Source organism: Haemaphysalis longicornis, unplaced genomic scaffold (genome assembly GCF_048455015.1).
Source record: "Haemaphysalis longicornis isolate Haplotype H1 unplaced genomic scaffold, Haemaphysalis longicornis Haplotype H1 scaffold_4, whole genome shotgun sequence".
In the NCBI taxonomy this organism is placed as follows: domain Eukaryota; kingdom Metazoa; phylum Arthropoda; class Arachnida; order Ixodida; family Ixodidae; genus Haemaphysalis; species Haemaphysalis longicornis.
Window position 1 is genome coordinate 84,282,786 of NW_027526361.1, and position 15,954 is coordinate 84,298,739.

Here is a 15,954-nt window from a genome sequence, read left to right on the forward strand (position 1 = left end):
CCGTTTGTTCTTATCCTTAAAGTTTTACCCAGTTATCAGACGCTGTGTTCTTCACTTGTTAAATTTGCTCAGCCATGCCGAAACCTGCTCCTTTTCTTTGTCATGTATAAGGTAATAATTTGGTTCTGTTTGTTTCGATTTCTCGGATTTGTTCAGAAAAGACAGAACAAGCAAGCTGGGCCAGTCCTCCTGTCTCAAGAAGAATAAGTGCCTCAGCCTCTGGGAAGATCTCAGCCTCGGGAGGCGTAATTGCATACGCCTGGGTTGTTGGGACATGAAATCCTGGCTACGCGGTTTACCAGGAACAATGGGGTGCGCACACACGTTTGCGGAGGTATTAGTTCAATGCGTTTTTCTTAGAACACTTCTACATGGCCAAAGAAAGGAACGCCGTGTTTAAAAGGCTGCGCAACATCTAGGTTCTTTAAATTGTATTTTTTACAGCGCCTTTTGCAACCTGACAATGTTAAAGCTAACCGTAAGAAATGAAAGCGATTCAATGGTAAAAAATCAAATTGTAGCTTTGACGCTATGGGAACGTTCAAATATTGGGTTCGTTTGTTTTTCAGGAAATTTTGTTGAATTGAGAAGTCTGAAAAAAAAAACTTTTTTGCCATTTCGGAGAAAGAAAATATTTTTACACGTGCTACCTGTTTTGGAGCTTCCGTGCTTGATCTAAGCATAATAGAAGAGACGTTAACGAATAAAGTTTTGCCTCGCGACACTATCAACAAATTATATTCGGTGGTACTAGAAACCTTATTTTGTTTCCTTTGTTCAGGCCCAGGGCTAGGCATTGAAATATTTAACACCAGATTTGAAAGTTGTTGCCTTCTCTGCAAGATTTTAGTAGAAACAAGCAGGCTAAAACTCGTGCGAGTATACTGCGCTGAATGCAAGTAGATTGGTAAGCGCATTTTTTAAGATAAAAACAGAAAAACAGAAGAAGCAACCACGTGACGTAAGCATTTCGCGATATTTTTGAAGGCTATTTTTACAAACAGTACTAGGATATAACTTCAGCTTAAATTGAGGATGACTCAGCGCGCTATGGAACGGAAGGTGATAGGTGTAACATTAAGGGACAAGAAGGGAGTGGTGTGGGTCAGAGAACAAACGCGTGTTAAGGACATATTAGTAGAAAATAAGAAAAAGAAATGGACGGGTGCAGGGCATGTAATGCAAAGGCATGATAACCGTTGGTCATTAAGGGTAACTGAGTGGATCCCTAGAGAAGGCACGCGTTGCAGGGGGCGGCAGAAAGTTAGATGGGCAGATGAGATCAAGAAGTTTGCGGGGATAAATCGCTCGCAGTTAGCACAGCACCGGGGTATTTAGAGAATAATGGTAGAGTCTTTTGCCCTGTAGTGGGCGTAGATAGGCTGTGATGATGATGATGATGATGACTAGGGTATAAAAGTGGAACCCGGTATGCTGCTTTATGCTGCCCTGCTGCCCATCCCACTATCAAGCGGCATAGAAAAGTCAAAATCGCTTAGTCGGGAAACGCCCTTTCCAGTCTCCAGCAACTCATGGAGACCTTTTAGTAGAAGCCCACGTTCTCGATGAAGCCGTTATTTTTTAAATCTGCCTTCTGCCCGCCGCTCCTTGTACTTCTCATTAGTACTAATGGCCGTCGCTGCCCTGACAATCTCTTGACCACGACGGACATTCATATATATCCATCATCAATCAATTCCCCCTTACTCTCTATTTCTCTCCGGTATTTCACAATCACTTAAAGTGGCTTCACTTTTGTTCGCAAATATTTTGGTTGGTAAAAAAAACTCGAAATGCAACATGAAGAAGTTTGACCGGAAGAAATAAAACACAGCGGGGAGGGTTCGCTACTACGGTTGTGGACCGCGTGCCTGCATATAGGGCTAAACAGAGAGCCGTACAACGTGAATGCTTGCGTGGAGGACGATGGCTGGAACCGCACTCCCCGCTGCCTGGATGAACAAAGCTGTCCCTTAAACCTGCCTGGCTGTCTGAAAACGTGTCTGTCTGGACATCTGCGGGGCAATCGCGTCTCATTCGCAGGCGGCCACGTCTTTCCCCAGTGGGCCGACCACACACGCACCGTGTGGCGTCAAGGCGGGTAGCTAGCTGCGTCCTCGTGGTCCCAAGGGTAACAAGTCCCCCCTTCCTATATCACAGGGGAAGCCGGTTGGCGGAGCGATCTAATTTATGGCTGACTCACGCCGTATTGCTGTGGCCGTGTGCTCCCCTGCTCGCGTTGGGGCCGACCATAATTGGGTCTGCAGCCGAAAGGAGAGACAGCGGCCGCTGGCGGACACTGGGGATCCCCGAAAAGGTCGGTTGGCGTCGCATGAACAACACCGGGAGATGCCAAGGACATAGCGAAGTGGGTGAGCAAGACTTAAAGTGGAAGGCGAAAGGGAAAGTGATGCGGGTGAACAGAACAGTCTGTACACCTGCAGTCTTAACGTGAGCATGGTCTTCCCACTTTGTTACCAAAAAGGACAGCGTATTTGACAGGTAACAAGCACTTCTTGAAAGGTCGCTGCTGTGGCCACGGCGTTTTAACAGCGGAGCTGCTTAAGCTGGAGCTTATTCCGGTGGCGTGAGCAAAAAAATACGAACACGAAGCTCCGCTGCCTGTACAGGGTGCACCACTGCAGATAGGGTGTTATATAGTGAAGCCAGCTTTCGCGCATGCTCGAGTGTGAGCACAAGGTGCATATGAGTATGCGAACCCCTTGCTATACCATTTTAAGGTAATAGTCCTTTTTGGGCTACTAAAACGCAAAAAAACAACGTTAAAATTGGTGCAGCCTGTACTAGTGGTGCAAAACTGGAGAAACGGCGCAGCTATCGGTGGACCAAGATTTTTCCCCCCTGCTGTCCGCTATTAGTTGGGGGACCGACGGAAACGGCCTTGTAAAATCCGGCTAAACTTGGCCTCACTCCTCAGCACTTAAACCAGCTTTAGCAAACCCTTGCGAAACCTAGCAAAACTTAGCAAAATCGGAAGAAGCTAGGTTGCCCCCGCCTCCGCTGTTTCTCCAGCCTTGCACCACTAGTGCATACTGCGCCATTTTTTTATTCGCTGAGTGAAGGAATGTCAGGGGGCGTCCCGCAGGCCCAATATATTAACAACATTGGAGAGCGAACCGCGGTGGCCCTGAGTAGAGCCACGGTCACCGCGAGCGGTGGAACGTAAAAGCGCGGAACAGCGCGTTCAAGCGGGCCGTCGTCCTCACTCGTTGAGCGACTTCTGGGGGTGAAGGGGGGTGTTACATGCATGGCTCGTGTTCTAAATAAAACAGGCGACTACCAGTTGCTTTAGAAACCTAATGCGACATAGCCATCGGCTCTAACTTTGCCGTTCTGCGTTGTAGGGTTTTTGCTCTCTCGTGACCCCAGGCATCACCCAAACCCCCCTCCCTTTACGATACAGTAGATTGGCCCTTGCGAGGGCACTAATTCTAATTTCTTATGCACTTCCCGCTTTCTCACAAGAGCTAACTGTAACCGGAAGGAGATTTGGGCAATTTAAAGCGTTCATGCGGCCGTAAAAACCAAAAATGAGACTGAGAATCGATACACGACGAGCGCTTGCGTTGTCTGTTTTTATTGTCAGTCCTGAATTTACCGCGTTTACTGTAAAATATACATACAACTAGTTCGAATACAGCAAACGGGACTTCACGTGTTCACAAGCTTATGAATGGCTAATCTCACTGCAGTGTAATCAATCTTGGGCCTGCCTCGCTTCAGGGTATTCTTGTTCTCATACAAGCAGCTTTACAGACATCGGCTTCGCATCTTGCAAGCGCAAGTGAGACTGCAACAGATGAAACGCCTTACATTTCTCTGTGAAGGTCGCAGACGGGCAAAGGTGCAGAAATCATCTACGCTGACCAGAACTGCTGAAATTTTCCCTTGTACACAGGCAACCCTAGAAAACGCTAGGATCGAGCAAGCGAACTGAGCCTTGAAACAAGAAAACGAAAACACCACCTCATTTCTATTGCCATTAAGTGAGCTTTAGCGCATGAGTCTTAACGCTACTGAGGACCGCAAACGTATAAATAGCGTCTAAGACAACAGCTGGGGTTCCAGCAACGAGCACTGAGCTTCCCCGGTACCAGTTTAAGACACTTCTGTTAACTGACATCTTCCCAATAACGCAATCATTAGGCTTCCCTTCAAATAAACTAAGAAAACTTGTCCAGTGCAGGCTATGACAGCCATCCCGGAGGATAGAACTGGTGTTCATGCACATTCATGTATGCACGCAAACCCCGGCGCGGTCGTGTAACTCCCAAGAAAGATCGTAAATGAAGCAGCAGAGAAAGACGAGGCGAGGCGAGGCCGAGCCAGACGATGCATCAGCTTTCTAACACACCCTTATGCGGATATAGGCGGCGTCCAACGGATGAGTGTCACGCCCAGCTAAGCGCAACTCAACCTGCGCGATTCTGGCATGTGCACTTTTTTCATCCCATAGGGCCTGTGTGTGGCCCGTGACATACAATCTACATAAACAAGCCTCTGCGCGTTCCAAAATAAGAATCCAGCGCCACTTAGCCAGAGCATACTTGGCGCTACGAAAGCAGTGTAGACGTGACGTATAGCTGAAATTAATTAAAAACAAAATCCATGTAATGTTTTCGAAAGTTCACTTCAGTGAAAAAACTTCAGTGAATAAAAATTCAGCGCCTGAAAGTTGATGGATTCATAGGGTACTTTCTCGCTTTCTGCTTTACTTGAACGTGCTGTTTTGTTATTCAGACAAGTGCAAAATTTTAAGCCAGCGCGGATGGAGGCAAAGTTGCCTAAAGTAGATTTTTGTGCTGCATGAACGCAGACATAACGGTGCTAAATTAGCCTGAATGTTTTTCAGCGGCATAGAAGGCTTTGCTGTAATAATAATATTTCTTTACTTGTCTTTTGTTTTTGTGCCTTTTTACCTGACAGGGTCTTTTTGTTGATGCAACCGGAGTAGGCTCTCTATCTCCCGCTTTGTCCCCCTCTCTGCCTTTGTCTTTCTTTACACCTTTTTTTCTTTCTTTTTCTCTTTGCTTCCTTTGTTTACCCTTCATGGACACGCACCTGCAAGGTCACAAATATCTCAACAAATAAAAAGACCGCCGATTTCCTTGATTTGCCTTTTTATTAACCCCTTTCGTTTATCTTTGCTTGACTCCAAGAGCTCGTCTCATTACCTTCAAGCTTGACGTACCTGGCATTGGTTTGCAACCTTTACCCGAAACGAACACACTCCACCATCAAATTACCATATGTCCTAGTAACGTCACTAAACTAAGGAAGCTCTCTTCAGGAATCAAAGCTTACAACATAAGAACGATGTACTCGAATGACGTCACGATGCCAGGAACTTGAGCAAAAATGTTTGAAATGAACGTCGTGCTTTTCACTTATGAAATTGGTTGAGATTCCAGAACACCCCTACAGTAAATGAAAATCTGGCAACCATTTTATGGAGAGACGTAGCAGGCGACGATACAACTTTGAAGCTTTCGTTCTGTCTTAGAGGCGTTGTACAAATCCGATCAGCCCTGCAGGCTAAATGGCAACCTCTGCCCGTAGCCACGTCGCTTTGTGGAAGCAGTCAACACTTTGTGGTCTGCTTTCTGTCGGTCGTTGGAGGATGACGTTCCTGGAAGTGTGTTATCAAAGATTGCAAATGGGGCTGCCACCACTGAGATTAACAAAGCCCCATTAGAGGCTTCGCTACTGCGCGTCTAGATGGAGATAGCTTTGATTTATGGTCAAAGAAGCTTCGTCGAGCTGGCCTGGAACTTGGACCAATTAATGGCGGATGACGAAGAGGTACGCCGCTGCCCTCGTACTTCCGGGTTATTACCGTCTTTCCTAATGAGAACAGCTCCTGCCGACATTGACATACTTGGGAAAGAAAGAGACGCGCGAGGGTGCATGTTCTTCTTCGCCTGTCACCGAGCTTTTAGCTTTACGTCAGAAGAATCAGGTTACTGACGCAATTGAACCAGCGACAACGAATGGGTGGCCGCTCGAGTGCGTCGCGCGGCTCCCAGGGCGCAGTTACCCGTATACTGCAGAGGTGCTATTCCAAAGGGCCCGAGATTGAGCTGAACTCTAGAGACACAAGCTCAAGCGACGCCCACGTAACATGATGATATTTCGAGGCTGAGTTCAAGTACTTTAAACGTGCGACTCATGCTATTTGCTGATTATTGAGGTGACGTCAGCGGTCGAGGGAAGGGCTCTGCAGGAAGCGAGACTAGGGCGTGGCGCATTTTTCATGGCGTTCTCCCGCTGCCCTGTTGCAGTGGTGGCTACTGGGGGCAAGAATATCCAACTAACCTTATTTTACTGCGCTTTTACCTTAATAAATCTGCATTTCACAACGAAGTTCATTTAGTTCTTTATTTAGGGAAGAACCAGTTTGTGCCCATTTCTGCCGTCGGTGGCAGACATTGCTTCACGTGACTAAGGCCGACTGACATTAAAAGAAAGCGGGTGATGGAAATACGTCAGATTCAAACTAATTACTGCTCGTTCTTGCGGTATCAAAACCCTTCGTCTACTTTTGGTACAAAATTTTCTTAGTGCACTGAAATCTGCTTACGTGCTTTAGAGGCTAAAGCTCGGCGATACTTATTATTAGCAACGTTTTTACTGATACATTGTAGTTTCGCCTTTGCCATGGCTTTCATTTTCTTGTCTTTCGGCACGAATTACTTTAACTAGCTTCTTTTCTGCTCTAGGGTGTTTGAATCAGTTTTTTCTCTTTCGTTTCTTAATAACCTACGTCAGCAAGAAGACTGGCTGGCTTACACCACAGCCTCCCTAGAATCGGGGTTCTGCGAAGCTGGTGTGCACCTGTCCTACTACCGTACCATCACGTTCAGGTGTCACGCGGTACGCACTGTTCTTTTACTTCTACTTTTAAAATTCACAGTGGGGTGAATTTTGCCAACCCCGCACATTAGCTCCTCAAAGCTTTCAGTTGTGGGCAATCCCCCAAGTGGGCACGTAGTACGAAGGAAGGAATAGCAACAACAACAACTTTTCATATTTGTCTGCTGTATTTCCTTCTGCCCTTCACCGCTCTCGTTCGACGAAGCTCCCTGCAGTGGATTTTTTTCTATTGATTCCAATCTCCTCAATCCCCTCTCTTCTTTCGCCCTCTTCCCACTCCCGCTTACCCTCCCTCTGGCGTCACGCGGTTACTATAATGCCTAGCTCTCCCCTTTACTCGCTTTCAATGCTCTGCTTGTATTATATGGCGGTGGCGCTGCACAAAACCTGTTGAAATGCGCAGAGATCGCCTCTGATAATAGATTGTCGCCGTTGATTGTATATGCATATATTCGTATAAAGTATCCTGCCCCTTACGTTTACATAAAAAATGTGTGACGCGCAACTTCTTGGATGCGCTGACGATAAATGAAACGCACGGTCATGGAACGCCTCGTTCGTGATTGTTTTACGAGTAGCGATAACTGAAGCGCACACTCAGGCTGAAGACTGGTAGACGTGCGGTAGACCCTGCGGAAGCCTTGTCCGGCGAGGTCTGGGAAGTACACACGTCTCCAGTGATCCTATTGCGCACACACCGGCTGACTGTCGACTGGTGGCGATCGATGGTGCGGTCGCTACCAACACTTTCGTGGAAGCTGCCCGTATCGTAAATCCGCAGCGCACACAAAACTTGCTCCTCGGCGGTCATCAAGCGAAAGCCGCCTCGAAGTTGTAGCAAACGGGGGTCGGTCGCCAGTAGACAGCACAGCTAATGCAGAGTACCTTTGTAGAGATAAAAAACAACCTCGAATTCCTCCTCTGTTTGAATAATCTGTCGGGGTAGAAATATGCCTGCTACGGCCAGCATTAACAATAAACCACACAGAAGCAGTGGCCGCCACGGCCGTCACGAGTTCAACTCGGCCGTACAAAACCATTCCCGAGTTTTCTCCCTGTTTTCATGTTAATCAAAAAAACACAGCCCATTTGTGGGCGTGGCGTAGCGACGGGAGCCATACTCACCCATGGCGTCGAGTTTGTGGCTGGCGTAGCGTCGTTGCCCCGAAGTCGTCATTTGATGTCCACTAGCAGCGAAAACAACTTATCACCAAACAAAAATGAAGTCCGCAGGACACCGTGAGCCAATGGTGCCATGGGTGTATTCGGTTCACTCTGGGGTTCACTCTTGTCAGAGGCGATAGGAGCGGCCAAGAAGACGACATTTTCTCACGGGAGCGTTCTTCATACATCTCGAAAACACAGTCGATGACAAATTACACAAATGGAACGTCTAAAATGCACTCGCCAATGCTTAACCACGCTCTCGACACGCTGAATTGGGCGATTACTGATAACCACCCGCCGTGCGCACTCAGCCAAACCGCAAACAAATGCCATATTTGATGGTCGCGAGCAGGGCGCATTCCGTTCGCTACAGTAAAACGCCTTGCTTACTTGGTTTGTGCTTGCGCAGGGTCTACCCATAAATGGCGTAGCGAACATAATTCAGTGTAAGAACAGAACACCGAGAAAAAGGGACCGCGCCACGCCGGGTGTGGCCAAGCCAGGCTAGGGATTTCAAAGCAGTATTGGAGTTATCTAATTTATTCTAGGGAGTGAGTATTGCAGCTCGATTTCAGATGTCGCTGCATGCGGATGATATCCCATGCCGTACTTCATCAACGTAAGCGGCCCCACCACGGCGCGCCGAATATGCCAGGCGTGCTGCCATCGCTTACGCCGGTTTCGCTCGAGGTGTATCGGATGCTTCGCTATCACCACTTTCATAACCAAAGCAGCTAAAAAATTGGGAGTAGGCAGAACTCGGGCTTTCTGTAATAGCGCCCGAGATTCAAGTTGTTCGTTGGATCACTGGAATTTAGACCACCTAGTCAGAATTTCTCATCAAATTGGTTTCTTTATTAATATTGCATTGAAGCTTTTTCTGGCCTCACTGATGGCACCCGTACCAAAAAAAAAAATTCAGGGAAGCGTGCACTCACGCGCAAGACTTGAATGGTGAAGCTGGTGAAGGTGAGCATTGCCGGACACAGAGTTAAGGTTCGGCATCATTGTTTATTTGTGTGGTTGCGGTGCCAGGAATCGTCGTCGTGCGCATTAAAGAGGCCGTCGTCTTCTTCGCGTTCAGTGGTGGATGCAAAGTCATCCTCGGCATTGTAGCCTTCCACCAGCTCTTCGTCATCCACCCGGGGCGGCGGTGGCAAAATCTGCAAGTCATCTCGGGAAAGAGTAGCACATTTGTAGCCATGTCTCCAATTATTCATGATGGCTTCTAGAGAATGCGGTGGCCGCGGTGACCTCTCCCAAGCAGGGTGTCCTTTAGACGCTGCTGAGCGTGATAGCTGTTCTACGCCACCGAGCGCATGCGCGCCACGACACGAGGACGAACGAACGAAGGGCGTACGCTATGAAGTGTCTTTTTCGTTCTGAGCAAGTGTTGTCACGATTACGGCGAACATTGGAGCTTTTTTTTGTGGGCCAATCTTAGCCCATCTTTGTAAGTGGGTATGCGCTCGTGGAATTTTTTGTTACTTGGGAATTAGGACAAAGAAAACGCACTGCAGAAAATACAACTTTACACATTGGCAGGGCACACCACAAAGGCACATCAAGCGCCTTAAACTCTAGCAAACTTCTAATGTTCGGAACCACCTTGGGCAGCACTTCGCATCGCAGCCTCGCCTCCGCGATTCATATCTCTTGTCAAGTTCCATCTCCCGGATGTAGCACGACGCCAGACTGTACCACGTGAATTGCGTTCGGGAGCGGTGCACTGAAGCAATCCTTTTTTTACCTTTCCTTGCCTTTCTCTACTCAATCCTATTCTCCCCCACTATATTCCCACCACCCTGTACGGGTTGAAAGCAGGTAAACTCCTACATGGATTCAACAATATCCCTAGTCAACTTTTGTTCTTTAATCCCAACCGAAGCGCTCAGCGCCTTTAAAAAAGCCTCGCGTGGTCGGAATCGTGCCGGGTTCCCCCTGTTATGAAGCCAAAGGTTATCAGATTGCGCCATTTCGGTACGGTCGAAGCAGGTTGGATGTCGGACTTTCGCTTCGGCTCAGGTTGCATAGGAAGAAGGTTGGTGTTTTTTTTTTATCTTTCTCTTTATAAAGGGGCTTTGATTTGTTGCAACTGTCTTGTAACGGCGTTTGCAGCTTGAAATATTTCGTGCGTAGGGAATGTGCACTTCACGGTGGGACGGAACGGAGATATTAAAATTAAGCCTTTTAAGCGGTCATTAATAAATGAGATAATCAGAGATATGTCCTCAGTGGGTTCCTTGCTGGGTGCGTGAACGTTTTAGTTTAGGATTATAATGAGCACAAATTGCGTTGTTGTAGTTCCATAGATACTAGGACTATAAATTATAAATTTCTAAAGTGAAGTGGCGCAATCTGAAATCTGAGAAATCGAGCCCAACTTCACAACCTGGAATTGCAACGCAAGGCCGCTAGACTAATTCTTTTTCACAAATTCTTTCATTCATTGTCTGACGCATTCAGTATAATGCCCGCACATCCAGTCTCTTCTCGAACTAGCCACCTCAACACCGTTTATCCTGCGCAATGCCCGCACAACTGCCCACCTTCGCTCGTGTTTTGTTTAACAGCAAAGGATTGGAATGATCTTCACCCGACGTCGTGCACCACTCAACACCCATTCTGTTCAAAACCCACATCGATAGAAATCTGCACCACAGCCCAGCCCTCATGTAACACCCGGTACTGGGGAATTCGAGGTGTAATAAATAAAACAATAAAATAAAAATTCTGACAGTTATGGTTGTGAAGTTGAAGACTCGCATCTGATACCTTTTCTGTGCGGTCTCTTAAGTTGTATGGTGGAAAAGCTGTCCGTGCTTTTTGTAACAGGCGGCAGCGAATCTTTACTTTTACTAACTATTTTTGGTTGGATACGTAAGGAAAACTGGGGGCACATTGAGCAAGCAGGGATTACTGATTAGATTAAATTCGTGGGAAAATTTGACGTGATGTGAAGTAAAACAGCATGCTAGAAGAGTCTCTGAAGCTTTAAACCGCTTATCAGTGTTTGTTGTTTGTAATTTATTACGTTTTTAAAAACTATTTATATTATCTCAGAAAGAATGCCGGTCAGAATTTCTGCGCCCTTTTTTTTCTCGGGCAAAGGGGAGGCGGGGATATGGCCGAGCAATGGTTGCGCGGATATTATTACAACGCAGGAGAAAAAAAAACATTGAATAGTAAAACTATTTGAACAGTTGATTTGCAGCCCGCATAAAAGAAGTTAAACTGTATAATGTGAACTTTCATTACGCCACAGAAGAGAGAGCGAATAAATTCACAATCAAATGCATGAAATGTTCCTAGCACTTGTTTTTCTAGAATTCCAATGACTCCAAGGCGCTTCCAGCCGGAAAGCGTAATGCAAGCTTAATGAGATTACTCTCACAATAGCATTAGAATTTCAACTAGGTCATATACTGTCTTGCATAACAAGAGCGTGGGTGAACGACAACGAAAGTTCCGGAACATCGTAGCCAACGGGAAATATCCGTTAGCTGGAAAATAGAATTGCAGTGGGGGTGGTTACCCGCCTTTGGTGAGAAGTCTAAAACTTGAATATTATTTGGTTTGGAAAAGATTTATTGTAGTTCGGCGATGTACGTTTAACCATTTAATTTCCGAGACAACATGTGTTAGGTCAAAATGACGAAATCGGTTACCCCAGCCCGAAAGGCACCAAGGAGCTGGAAGCAGCCTTTTAGGTGTGAATTCTGTTACGAGGTGCTTGAATGCAGCTGTCACAGCAAAAAACCGATACCAAGAGAAATACATTCCTATATAGGCATGGTTCAAAACGGAGATAATCGGAAGAAGATTGAAACAAAAATGCAAATACAGAATATACAAACAAAGTCAAGATTGGAAGCAATCGGCGAGAAACGAAAATATATATATTGTAAATACACGCAAACTGAATATAAATTAGGGAAGAAGCGCAGGCACTGGCGACGGTAGAACAAGCCCCGCAAGATATTGATTTCAGAAATGGGTCATACGAGGGGATACGGGCTTAGACTGCGCCCTGACTCAGCAAGCCACTGCTTCTTGCGAAACTGCTGCTTACCAACCGGAACACATATCCAGCCCGGCGGCGACCGCACAAACACCGGCAAGATGAGTATGGGCGGAGCGGAAGGGCTTCGTCCCTATGAGAGCATCGTGGAGTCAATGCGAGGCCTGAGCGTGTCCCGCTCGCTTGCCTCTCGAGCTAAGCAACCAGTCTCGTAATCAACGAGTTTCGAGGGGGGTCGTGGACGAAGCCAATGGCGGGGGGACATCTCTCTGGGGACCCAAGTGTCGAATAAGCACCAGGTCAGTGGGAGTAATAGTGGCCCTTGCGCCAGACGGAAAGCCAATGCACCCAAAGCGACCCACGGGAGACGAAGGAACGATAAGAGGCCTGCCTAGTGGCTGTCAGCACCAATTCGCAGTTCCGGCGAAGCTTGCCATGACGGCATTAGGGTGGCAAGCTTGATCTCTTACGGCAGCCACAAGCTCACGTGCTTGCTTGCGAAAAGGCTGAGCCGGAATCGACAACGATGAGTGGAAAAGAATAGAAGGAGGTGCATTTAATGAACATGCAAATATCTCCTATACCCTAATGACGGTTTAGGCATTGGTGGGGCGAAGCGACGCGCCAATCCTGTCCGCTGGTTTTGCTTTTTGCGTCTGGCTCTTACAGTACGAGTCGTTGGTTAGTGTGTCCTGGCAACAAGGCACTCATGGTGTGATGGGGGTTGTGGCTTCGACCCGCGGAAGTGGGCAACATGGCTGAAAAACTTCTTCGATGGAAGATGCATTAATTGCATGACGCGAATCCAGTGGTTGACTTAGAGTTGATTAGTTTGTAACAACACAAACTAAAAGAAAGTTGAAGCATTGAAACAAACATTTTTCATCAACACTCACTCTGAAAGCACAAATAGTTCGAGCTCTCCCAAAAACTGACATAAAAAGTACAGCCGGTAAAAGGCTTGTCTATAACACAGCGTTCGTACTCTCAGCCCTATCCTGCCCCGCCGGAGCGGGATTTGAATAAAACTACTGCGGAATTCTGAAGTCTTAGCCCTTCGCTTTTGCCTCCGACATGTTTGGAACGAGTATGTTTCGGCAGTTTTCGGATGTAGCTGGTTGAAGTTGAAATCGCTGTTATAGACAAGCGTTTTACCGGCTGTACATGGCCTCTGCAGCTGTTCATACTGAAAACTCCAACGGTCATTTTGCGAACCCCCCCAACCACTTCAAACTATATGGGTTTTAAACCGGCAGCATTACAGAGCAGGTTGCGGCGATTCGAGCTTGGGGGCGTCACGCTAAACGAATCTCACTGCAGCTACAGCCAACTCCGTCTGCTTTGATCGTAGTTCGAATCAGGTGTACCTACGCTACTTTGTACCTTCGCCTTTCAATTCGTGCGTTCGCTGTATTACTCTCCACGTGTATATGTGGGTTAGACTCACGCTTTTTCTTCTTGCATTTCCTTCTGAAGAGACATTGTTATTTTTTGTTTAGATCGTATTCAAGCTTGTCGTGAGCGCATTTTGCAAGGTTGTAACCCAAGTTTAGGACCTCACTCTTCAGACAGAAACGAACAAAAATCGGTAAACTTGAGTTTGCTGTCCTCAGTAGGGATGTTGACACAACCACTCCAGATAAATCTCAGCGAGGAGCCGGGTAGTGCAATGCCCTGATATGCCACTCCTTGGTAAGGATAGCGCAACTAAAAAGCCGACTTTAGGAAAACCTTTTTCTTCAAGTAGCCTCTACACTTGTTCGAGCACGACGAGTCACCTGATAAGGGTATCATTTATAAAATCTTGGCACCGCGACTATCCGCTATATATAGGAGCGGTTTTCTTGCTTCAACAGCTCTCAAACGTCCGTAGAGTGCGTACTTTGTTCGTAAACCATTTCAAAAAATAACAAAGTGCTGGGAGTACACCATCAAGCGTGTCGTTTTTTTCAAACTTTTGCCTAATCGAGAAAAAGTAATAAGATGACTTGCTCCGAGCAAAATGGGCTCCTAATTGAAGCACGTGCGCAGTTGCGAAGGCAACATAAATCATTTAAGCAAACTCCGCCCCCTCCCATCACGGAACAGCACCATCGCTCCTGTACACTTGCTGAACTTCTTTTATATGTTTGGACACACAAAATGACTATTTGTTTGCGGTTTAATGGAGATTAAAATGAATGTTCTCGCGTCTCTATACCACCCTGTCACCTGTGAAGAGATCATACGACGCAGATACTTGGCTTCCCTCTTTTTTAGTTATGATATCATTGCCAATCATTGCTTCGAACGAAATAACCTTTCTCATTGCTAAGCCTAAAACATAACAAGAACATTCAAGTACCCTCCGTCTAACAAGGACGATGGTTAAAACTCGAAGCTTTCTTCCGTGCGAAAATCAAATGGTGAAATGCCATATTCAAAGCCGCTGCATTCATAGTCCGCGCGTTAACGATCAAATTTACGACCCGCCTACGAGTCAAAGTTAAAACTCAGATGACAGTGCACAATTTCCTCCTTTCACATCATCGCCGCTTTACTAAGCGTTTGATTTGGCTTACAAATATGAACTCTCTAGACCGTGTCAGAATAGCACAATCGGATAGACGTCGACGTCATAGCGTGACACCGCCATTGATGCGACCAAGAAAGCTTTGCTTATATTACCACTTCGTATTTCCATAAAGTAACTGAGTCGGTACTCTGTTCTTGAAAAGTGCAAGTGAACGCAACGCGTTTCTCGTGTAACCCATTACGTGGAAGTCTACCGCGTACGGTCTTAAGTGCGCATATTCCTGGAAACAAAATATCCCGAATATGTAGTAACTTAAATCAATTTCTCGTTAAAAGTTTAGGCGCGAAGGTGTTAGGTTATTTAAACATCGCTTTAAATACAACTCCAAAACCAGATAGTTGCGAATGCTTAGAAATAGTCTGGATGACGACGACAAAGAGAGATGCTATGCAATACCACAGCCAGATTGATTCATAGTGTGTGAGACCTGAGTGTTATCGATTCGAAAAGGCTTTTTATCACAGTGCCTCTTTCCAGCCAACATGCCGCAAAAATATAGCGTAGGGGGATATAAGTTTATCATCCGAGCGCGTTCCCGGGGTAAAACCGGCATCAACTCCGCGCGGTTTTATTCGGCTCGCCGAAATAAATTGAGCGGGATGGGCTACAATAGAAAAGAAACTGCTCCATGCACAAGCACTTTCCATTTTATTCATGACATATGCTGTGGCAGGCGCCACAAACTAAAACAAGCAGGCGCAAACGGACGCTTTGGGTATGGAATCCCTAACCAATTGCGGAGCGTTGACATCGCGAGTCCTTCTAAATCGCTCCGAAAACTCTAAGAGAATGAGTCCATTTGTGAAGTGTCATCGAAATGACGTTGTGCTTCAGCCTTTCTTTTGGATGAGGGGGGGGGGGGGGGGGGGGGGAGGGGGGATTGCTATCGTTTCGTGGCTCGGTCGAGCCCTGTTGCAATGGCGCTAAAATGGTTGCAAAATACGTGCAACTATATTCAAAGGAACAAGTTGTAAGTAGAACTCAAGAGAAAATGCGGGAACCAGGCCATGCAGAAACATTTGATATTTTCTATTACGACAGAAGCAGGTACCTTCGAAACGTGTTTTTGCGAATATTTGTGCCTGTTCTTCTCATTTTTTGGCTTCTAGTGGTCGCGTTATGTCATGGACGGTTTATGATCCCCTCATAGCCGGCATTCAACGGAAACATTGATTTATTGATTTTGAGGCTTAACGCGCCGTAGCTGCACCCGTGCTACGAGGCGCCACATTGGAGAGCTCCGGATTAATTTCGACCACTTGGAGATATTTACCGTGCGCCGAAATCTAGAATACGT

At 46.6% G+C, this 15,954-nt stretch overlaps 1 long non-coding RNA gene across 1 annotated transcript in view; it reads right to left on the reverse strand.

Moving 5' to 3' along the window:
• The window catches only part of LOC144180416 (uncharacterized), a 244,510-nt gene extending 235,945 nt beyond the window's left edge, over positions 1 to 8,565 (reverse strand). The window contains exon 1 of the long non-coding RNA XR_013324409.1: positions 8,020 to 8,565. This is a non-coding gene — a long non-coding RNA (uncharacterized LOC144180416). The remainder of the gene's footprint in view (positions 1 to 8,019) is intronic.
• Positions 8,566 to 15,954: the final 7,389 nt, after the last annotated feature.